Raw genomic sequence first — 10,004 nt, forward strand, 5'->3', positions numbered from 1 at the left:
ATTTGGTAACTCTAGTGCCAAAGAATATTGTGTGTGTGTGTGTATGCACGAGTGTGGGGTTATGTGCTTTGTGAGAGTGTAGCAGGCCAGAAGAGGGCGTTGGATCCCTTGGAATGGACTTAGAGATGACTGAGTGCTGCCTGATGTGGGTGCCGGGAACTGAGGTCCTCTGCAAGAGCAGTGTGTTAACCATTAACCATAACTCTTAACCATTAAGCCATCTCTCCAGCTTGTATCAATTTCCTGTCTGTTCTGTTGAGGAAACTTGGGTTGATTCCTGTCTGGGCAAGTCTTACTTCCCAGTACCACCGATGTTGTTCACAGCTTAAATAGGATTTGTTGGTTTGTTTTTTAAATCAGTGCTATTCTGCCTGGCGAGACAGAATCTCAGTGTGATGTTAATCTGCAGCGCTCCTCCGACCAGTGTTGAGGCTTTTTCATATGCTCATTGGTCACTTGCACGTCATCTTTTTGAGAACTGTATGCTCACCTCATTAGTCAATGCATGTTTTGTTAATTGTAGCCAAAAGGAAACTTCTTTTAGTAGAAACAAGGGTTAAGTTAGTCAAGAGATAATAAAGAAAACTGAATATGCTTTTGGGGGGGGAGGGGTTATAGCAAACTTAATAGGTTTACATGTAAAATTAAAATCACAAAGTACTACAGAAAATATTAGGTTACTTTTATGAACTTCTGGTAAAGGCCTTTCCCAAACAGAAGTAAACACTACTTACAAGCTAGTGTAATGAAGCATTGTCTCTAACCAGTACATCTTTTCTAAAATGCTAGGAACATAATACCCATATGCAAGAGTAAAGTTGGATCATTAAGTTGATATTATATACAGCAGATGGTAAAGGGAAATAGCAAAAAGGCTAAACTAAGCATCCATATTAGTTAGGTTTCCATGGCTGTGATAGAAACTATGACCAAGAACAGCTTGGGCAGGAAAGGGTGTATTTGGCTTACATGCCTTGAGCCACCATCTGCTGAGAGAGGTCAAGTCAGGACTTGAAGGCTAGAACTGAAACAGAAGCCATGGAGAAGTGCTGTTTATGGGTTTGCTCCTCATGGCTTGCTCAGCCTGCTTTCTTATACAGCCCAGGACACCTGCCCAAGGATGGTACTGCTCACAGTGGCCTGGGCACTCCTGTATCACTCATTAATCAAGAGAATGCCACACAGACTTGCTTACAAGCTAGTGTAATGGAAGCATTGTCTCTAACCAGTACATCTTTTCTAAAATGCTAGGAACATAATACCCATATGCAAGAGTAAAGTTGGATCATTAAGTTGATATTATATACAGCAGTCAACTAAGATGGATCAAAGACTTAAACAGAGAAACTGAAAATTGGCCTTATGATGTGGTTCATTTGATAGTCTACCTGCCTAGTATCATGAAGCTCTAAATTCCATCACCAGGAAGGTATAAATGCCATGGTGGCAGTGTAAGCACAATCCCAGCATTCAGGAAGTGGAGGCTGGAAGATTAGAAATTCGACGTCATACTCAGCTATGTAAGATTTTCCTTAGCCAGGTGGTGGTGGTGGTGGATGCCTTTAATATCAGTGTTCTGGAGTCTGGAGGGTCTCTGAGTTTGAGGCCAGCTTGGTCTACAGTTTGAGTTCTAGGACAACTAGGGCCATTCAGAGTAACCCTGTCTTGGAACCCTGCCCCTACCCCCTAAAAAAAAAAAAAAAAAACCCAAATCCAAAAACCATCCAAAACCCAAAACCAGAGAGAGACGGGGGGGGGGGGGGGGGGGGAGGGGGGAGGGAGAGGGAGGAGAGGGAGAGGGGGGAGAGGGAGAGGGAGAGAGGGAGGGAGGGAGGGAGGGAGAGAGAGAGAGAGAGAGAGAGAGAGAGAGAGAGAGAGAGAGAGAGATCGATCCCATTAAGCTACAAAACAACAAAATTACCCTGAAATGTTCTAGAAGAGAATGAGGAAAAGTATAAAATTGGTCATGGTGATTATCCCTGCCTGCTGCCACACCCTGAGCACAGGGGCACAGAAGTAGAAAGATGAACAACCTGAGAAGCTGCATGGTCAAGGCCTTGAATTTGAGTAGATAAGCAACTGAATAGACTGAAAGAAAGTATTACAAGTATTTGAAGATGCATAACTGATACAGAGCTTCTATAACTCACCAGGCAGTGGCTACAGGTAAGTTGCCCATGATCCATGTGTGTAGGAATAATCCTAATTCATCTGAGTGGGTAATTTAAAAAAGACCTATAAGTAAGGGGGGTTGTGTTGGGAAGAAGGGTCCAAGAGCAAAAAGGATAAGAGAGGAACATGGGGTCAGTATGCCCAAAATACAGTATATACATGTATAAAATTGTCAGAACATTCTTTTCTTAAAAAGACCTCCTGTGGGGTTGGAGAGATGGCTCAGAGTTAGGAGCACTGGTTGTTCTTCAGGACCTGGGTTCAATTCCTAACACCCACATGGCTGCTCACACCTGTCTGTAACTCCAGTTCCAGAGGACACCCTCACACAGACATACATGTGAGCAAAAGACCAATGTACATAAAAAGAAATAAATATTGGGGAAAAAAAAAAAAAGAGTTCCTGCAATTCAGTAGCAGAAAACAGCCTGATTGAAAATGGCTAGGACTGCCGGGCGGTGGTGGCACACGCCTTTAATCCCAGCACTTGGGAGGCAGAGGCAGGTGGATTTCTGAGTTCGAGGCCAGCCTGGTCTACAGAGTGAGTTCCAGGACAGCCAGGGCTATACAGAGAAACCCTGTCTGGAAAAAAACAAAACAACAACAAAAAAAAAAAAAAAACACTGTCAGCTCGGAAAAGCTTGACATTGCACAGGAAAATGCAAACAAAACCATAACATATTACTTTATAGTGCTTAGGATGGCCAGTATAAAATATATGATTAATATATATGTATACATGTATGTGTGTGTAAAACAAATGTTCCTGACGATGTCCAGTCATTACTTTCCTTGATCCCTTGTGTAATGTTAGGATGTAAATTATCACAACTTAGCTGCTATGGGAAAGGAAAAGGGAAGAAGATTACAAGTGTGTTCAGTTTTACTAAGCAGCTGTCATAGCCTCTGGCTGTACTCGGATACAAATTTTGAGTAGATGCTGGACAGTGGTGGTGCACACCTTTAATCCCAATACTCAGGAGGCAGAGGCAGGTGGATCTCTCTGAGTTTGAGGCCAGCCAGGTCTACAGGGTGAGTTCCTGGTCAGCCCAGGTTATGCAGAGAAACCCTGTCTCAAACAAAGAAACAAATCCACCCCCCACTCCCCCCCAAACAAAGATTTTTTTTGAGTAGAGATCTTAAAAAAAAAAAAAAGAAGATACAATTTAAATTATGGGTGTCTGCCTGTGTGCATTTGTGTGTCCTTGAGGGGATGGACCTGGAAGTGAGAGGCACGGGACTCCCGAAGCTGGAATTTAACATGATGAGAGCTGTCCTATATGGGTTCTGCGAACTGCAAGCACTCTTGGCCATTGAGCCATCTTCCCAGTTCAAGTAGCTCTTAATGGTCCTTGGCAACTTATGTCTCCTCCATGCTTGGCAACAACACATGGTGGCAGACAATGGGGTTCAGTCATCTGCAGAGATTTAACAGCCTCAGGGACTTTGACTTTGTGTTAGAGATCTTGTACACACAAATGTACTCACACATACATATACACACATGTATATTACAGGTGTACTGGTCATCCTAGGTGTTATGAAGTGTATCTTACCGGTTTTGTTTGCATTTTCCTGTGCAATGTTGAGGATTCCAACACTGAGTGTTTTCATATTCATTTGGTCATTTTTATTCCTTCTTTGGAGGAACATCTATGCAGTTTTCAATCAGATTGTTTTCTGCTACTGGGATGTAGAAAGTGAGGATTTTTCAGTCTTTGACTGTACAGTTTACAGGCAGGCCTAGGTAACAGGACTCCTTAACAACTGTGGGTGTTTGTTTCGGCTTTTCCATGGGCCAAGTTAAGATTCCCTAGCCTGTAAAATACACTAGCACATTTGGTCCAGGTTCATTACACTGTGACTTTTTATTTATTTATTTTTTTTGAGACTCATGTAGTCCAAACTGACTTGAAATTTGATGTAATTGGGGAGCCTTCCAACAGTCTTGATTCCAAGTGCCGGCGCTATAAACATACATGCCAGGAGCTGGAGAAAATGGCTCAGCTATTAAGAGCACTGACTGCTCCTCCAGAGATCCTGAGTTCAACTCCCAGCATTCACACGGTGGCTCACAACCATCTGTAATGGTATCTGTAGTACTCTCTTCTAGTGGGTCCGAAGATGTCAATAGTGTACTCCACTATTTAGAATAAGCCTATAGCCAGGTAGCGGTGGTACCCTTAATTTTAGCACTTGGCAGGCAAGCAGATTTCTGAGCACCAAGACAGCCAAAAGTGCGCTTTACTCTAACGTTTAACCAACATTATTCCCCCGAGGGGGTGCACCGTTCCTGGAGGTACTGCAATACCAGGTCGATGCGTGGAGTGGACGGAGCAAGCTCCTATTCCAACTCCTAGTTTCAAAAATCCATTTAATATATTGTCCTCGGATAGAGGACGTATCAGATATTAAACTGATAAGAACAGATACTACACTTGATCTTAGCCAAAAGGCCGAGAAGCGATACCCACCTGCTGCCACACAGCCCTGACCTGCGTCCGCAAGACACACCAACATCGTGGTGACTTCTCACAACCCTCACTTCCTGCCTTCCCCGCGGTTCCTTTCTCCTCCCGTCCGTGTCTGCGTCCTCCACACTTCTTTCCCTCTTCAGGACCCACGGCTTCGGCTACAATTTCCACGACCCCGGCTCTCCCGGCATCCTGCGCGCCCAATCTCAGTTTGATTTGCATGTGTCGCCTTCGATGGGCGTGGCGACGCATGCTCAACCTAGCGAGAAACATTTTCTTGATCCCGATGCTGCAGTACTAGAGTAGGCGGCACAGGAGTCTTCCTCTTGATCTACTAAGTGAGCCTATTCAACCTGCTTATACAGTCAGAGGAAGGTGTGTTTAGAGCAATCACAGCCAGGGAAGCTATGTTGGCCTCATTTGCTGCCTTGTGTCTTAATTCACAGCCAACGGGGTTTATTTTTGGACCAATCAGAGCCTTGCCTTTTTAGCATCAATCACGGTTGTTTTTTGTTAGACTACTGGGAACGCGTTCCTTCTCTAGCCTAGGTTGCATGGACATCTAAAGGTTACCGAGGCTTGTGATAGTAAAACATCTTGTGTAAATTATTTCAAACAGCCTGGCTGATGCTTTGCTTTTGGGAGCAGAGGCAATCATCTATGATCGTTGTGCATGTTTTCGAAAAATGTTTTTTTTTTTTTTTTTTTTTTTTTTTTTTTTTTTTTTTTTTTTTTTTTTTTTTTTTTTCGAGCTTACAATCACATCATTTCTTCCTTCCCCTTCTTCCCTCCAAACCCTCACACGTAGATCCCTCTTTGCTCTTTCAGGTCCATGGCCTCTTGGCCTCTTCCTCCCCTCCCCCAGTAGTTTACATTTCTTGAGGCATCTGAGGAAGCTGGTGCTGCCATATGGGTAGTCTAACGGCTGTTTGACTGATCGACCTTTTGCTCAAGACAGCTAGGGTGGTAAGTCAGAATCTAACAGACCTTGACGGTCCCAGGTACTCATAGGGACGTTTAGGCTGTTACCCCAAACATTGACACTAGTCTTGGCCTCGAACTTAATGTTTTAAATTACAGAAACTCTATACTCTCCACCCATTGCAGATATAATAGGTAGATCATCCTGGTATTCCCCTCAAGGATATAATGCAGTCCTTTCTGTATGAAAGTTCACTTAACAAGTGCATTCGGACTGATCACTCTTGAGTGTTTACTGCTTCACTGACACCCTACTAGCCTCATGTCTGGGTAGTCTGGGGAAGTCCTTTACAGTAACTGCTCGGATAAATGGTATTTATCCAAAGGCATTGAAATGAAGGCCCCTGAAGCAGTCATTGCCATGTTTACTACATTTCTCACAAGAACCAACAGTAAGTATATAGGAATGAGGACACAAAGCAGATGTGATATAAACATATGAAACACTAATGAAAAAAGACTCACTGATAATGAATTGATAATTTGCCACATTGATAATGAAAATTAATCATCAAAAACTCCAATCCTTAACTTGACAACCTGATACATTACTTTAATAAGATTTTATCATCCTAAAGTCTTATTTTCATTTGATAATTTAAAATGCAATGGGGGGAGGTATTGGTGGTGGGGTAACCGGGAAGTGGGATATCATTTGAGATGTAAATAAATGTAATGATTAATACAAAAAAAAATACAAAATGCACTTAATCCATTTCCACAAATGTCCGTAATTGTTCCAAAGTTTAGTCAGGCTTCTGAGACTCAATGAAATGTCTTATGAATTCCATTAAAACACAAGTTATATATTTGTAACATGTCACAGTGTAAATATTCCTATTCCAAAAGGGAGGAATGGAGACAAAACCATGAGAGATGGGACCAAAACAAGACCAAAATCCAGCAGGGCAAATACCCTCCACTTCCATGTTCAGCACCTGGGGAATCATGGATGCTCTGAAGAACATGGGTGACCCGCCCACACTGCCCCACGTTTGGGGGCCAGGTGCCCTGGTCCGTGGGTCAGTCAATGGGATCTAGCAAGAGAGAGAGTGGGGATGGAGGGTCCAGAGACGTGAAGAATGGAGACAAGACAGTTGTCTGATCAAGTCCGGTTTATTGAAAGGAAATCATGGGTCTGTATAAGCACAAGCAGGAGAACACAGCTGAAGACACTTTACCACGCCTGCCTTGCAGCTGGGGGCACTAACAACAAAACAAGATACGTGAGAAACACAAGATGTTTATCAGAGTGTGCTCAGCTGTTGTTGGCTGTTGAAAAATAAGTCTCTTGTCTGGGTATATGGTCTGAGATGGCTGCAAAGATGACAGCCGCTTTCTGCTAGGACTTGGCTCCCAACACACGGGTAGCTTTGTTTCTCCAGCTCTTGATGCCCACAACATATTTTAATGTCTCTTGGTCCAGCCCCACTCCATGCCTGTAACTCTCCTCAGTTGATGTCCTATGGTCCTGACATCTACAACGTCATTGGATTTCCACTGCAACTTAGACCTAACTCTCAGTTTCTCATACTGACTGACAATCCTGCTTAGCTTTAGTCTGGAAACTTCTACAAAATTATTGGTACATGCTTGTAATCTTCACACGCAGGAAGTGGAGGCAGAAAAATCATTAATCTGCCTGGGCTATATAATAAGAATCTGTCTAAAATAACAAACCCTCAAACAATGCCAGGTGTAGAGGCATATGCCTGAAATTCTAACACTCAGGAGGATCGGAAATGCAAATATTCTCAGCTACATAAGTTTGAGGTCGGCATGTGATACACACATGAGATACTGTCTCAAAAGGTTAAAAACAAAACACAATAAAAATAAGTTTTGGAGCTTGGAATGGTATTGCATGCCTTTAATCCCAGCATTCAGGTTGCTGAAGTGTGTGGATGATACAAGTTTGAGACCAATATTGGTTACACATCTTGCTGACTAGTTTTATGTCAACTTGACACAAACTATACTCATCAGAAAGGAGGAATCCTCAATAGGAAAAAATGCCATCATAAAAACAGGCTGGGCTGGGCAGGTGGTGGCGCACGCCTTTAATCCCAGCACTTGGGAGGCAGAGGCAGGCAGATTTCTGAGTTCGAGGCTGGCCTGGTCTACAGAGTGAGTTCCAGGACAGCCAGGGTTACAGAGAGAAACCCTGTCTCGAAAAACCAAAACCAACCAACCAACCAACCAACCAAAACCAGGCTGGAAGGCATTTTCTTAATTAATAACACAGGTGGGACATCTCTGGACTGGTGGTCCTGGATTCTGTATGCCTGAACTCTGAGCAAGCCATGAGAAGCAAGCCAGTAAGCAGCATCCCTCCATGGCCTCTGCATCAGCTCCTGCCTCCAGGTTTCAGCCCTTCTTAAGTTCCTGCCCTGACTTCCTTCGATGATGAACTGTGTGATATGATGAGGAAGCATAAGCCAAATAAAGCCTTTCCTCCCCAAGTTGCTTTTGGTCATGGTGTTTCACCACAACAATAGTACCTTAGCTAAGACAGGAATTGGTATCAGGAGTGGGGTATGGTGAGAGACCTGGAAATGAATTATTTAGTAGGATTATGGAAGGGCTTTGGCATTCCGGGGATAGAAAAGCCATTAATCTTCAAGGTGTGGTGAGCTATCAGGTGAGAATTTGGGAAATGAGACTATTGAGAGAAATGCAGACGATGGAGGCCTGGCTTGTGAAGTTCCAGAGGGAAATCTGAGAGTTACTTAAACTCTATCTGTGCTATTGCATACTTTGGTTTAAGAATCTGTGGCTCTTGTTACCTGGGGCTGAAGAGTGGCTTTGATTACAAGATATGAGAACCACTAAAGTGAAACCTTTGGTTTTCTGGGTACTAGATGCTGGTTAGCTGGAGCTGAGAAGTCAGCAGTGATTAAAACGAGATCATTGAAATGAAATCTGGGAAGTGTTTCATCAGTCAGTACACAGAAGTTGTAGTCCAGAGACGGCCAAGATTGTACTTCCTGCTGGCAGCTGAACTTGGTAGTGTAAGAGTCACCCATGTGGTAGTGGTTTTGAATGAAAGGAGGGGTCATGAAGAGCAGCTGAGAGCTGGCACTGTATGGTAGGGTAGAAGTCCTTGAAGAGAGCATTGGAGAGGTTGTTGGTGAAAGTGCAGCTTACTTCCAAGAGATCTCAGCATTTTGGAGATGCCAGCACCTTTGAAGATACCAGTGTCATGGAACGACCAAATAGCAGCAGCAGTAGAGTGGGGCCAGTCTAAGTGTAGAAGACAATCTGTGTGGGCTACAGTGGGTGGAGCCAGTGGAGTGACCTAGGCCCCCTGAAGGAGCCCAGAGTGGACCCCAAACATTGGAAGCTGAATTATTTACACAGTTGGATTTTAGTTTTATTTTGTTCATACTATGTTTTCTCTTCTCTTGTATTGCCTTTTTGATTTTTATAGGACCCCACAGTTTCAGACCTTGGATTATTTTTGATTTTTCTTAAAGATTTATTTATTTATGAGTATACTGTAGCTGCCTTCAGACACACCAGAAGAGGGCATCAGATTCCATTACAGATGGTTGTGAGCCACCATGTGGTTGCAGGGTATTGAACTCAAGACCTCTGGAAGAGCAGTCAGTGTTCTTAACCACTGAACCACCTCTCCAGTCCTATTTTTTAAAGACTGACTTTTAAAGTGAATTTGTAGGACTGTGGGATATTTTGAGACAGGATTTCTCTGTATAACAATCCTGGCTGTCTTGGAATTCACTTTCAAGACCAGGCTGCCTCAAACTCACACAGATGCCAGCCTCTGCCTCCAGAGTTATGGGATTAAAGGTATGTACCACCACACCCAGCTTGACTGTGGGACTTTCAGGTTTGTAAAATGCTTTATACTGTAATATTAAAATTAATGTGTGATGTTGGAGGATGAACAAGAAAAGATTGTGGCTTAATAGTAATGTGTTTGTATGTCAAGTTGACAAGAGGTTAGTTGTACTGGCTAAAGGCAGACGAAATTCTGTCTTCAAAAGCTAAAACAAAATACACACACACACACACACACACACACACACAGAGAGAGAGAGAGAGAGAGAGAGAGAGAGAGAGGAAAAGTTATGTTTGATAGAAAGTTTCATGAAAATATTTGAAGAGGGAAAAATACAGTACATATCATAGAAATTAGTGAATATCTGCTTTTATAAGAACACTTATGTTTATGCTCTAACTCACAAATTCCATTTTTTTTTTACAAAGTTAAGCTAAGAAATTAACGATATGAAAGGTATGTACGAGATTTTCACTAGTTAAGTATTCATTAGTGGCACTTGATTAAATGATTCTACAAAGAAACTGTGCAGCTGTTAAAAACAAGATGAAATGGATTTGCATGGATACATGTAA

At 42.8% G+C, this 10,004-nt stretch overlaps 1 non-coding gene across 1 annotated transcript; it reads right to left on the reverse strand.

The window, feature by feature from the left end:
• Positions 1-4,449: 4,449 nt before the first annotated feature.
• LOC117717438 (U2 spliceosomal RNA) lies at positions 4,450-4,640 on the reverse strand. The gene has a single exon (XR_004607921.1). It is a non-coding gene; the product is annotated as a U2 spliceosomal RNA (small nuclear RNA).
• Positions 4,641-10,004: the final 5,364 nt, after the last annotated feature.

Source organism: Arvicanthis niloticus, chromosome 11 (genome assembly GCF_011762505.2).
Source record: "Arvicanthis niloticus isolate mArvNil1 chromosome 11, mArvNil1.pat.X, whole genome shotgun sequence".
Taxonomy (NCBI): Eukaryota; Metazoa; Chordata; class Mammalia; order Rodentia; family Muridae; genus Arvicanthis; species Arvicanthis niloticus.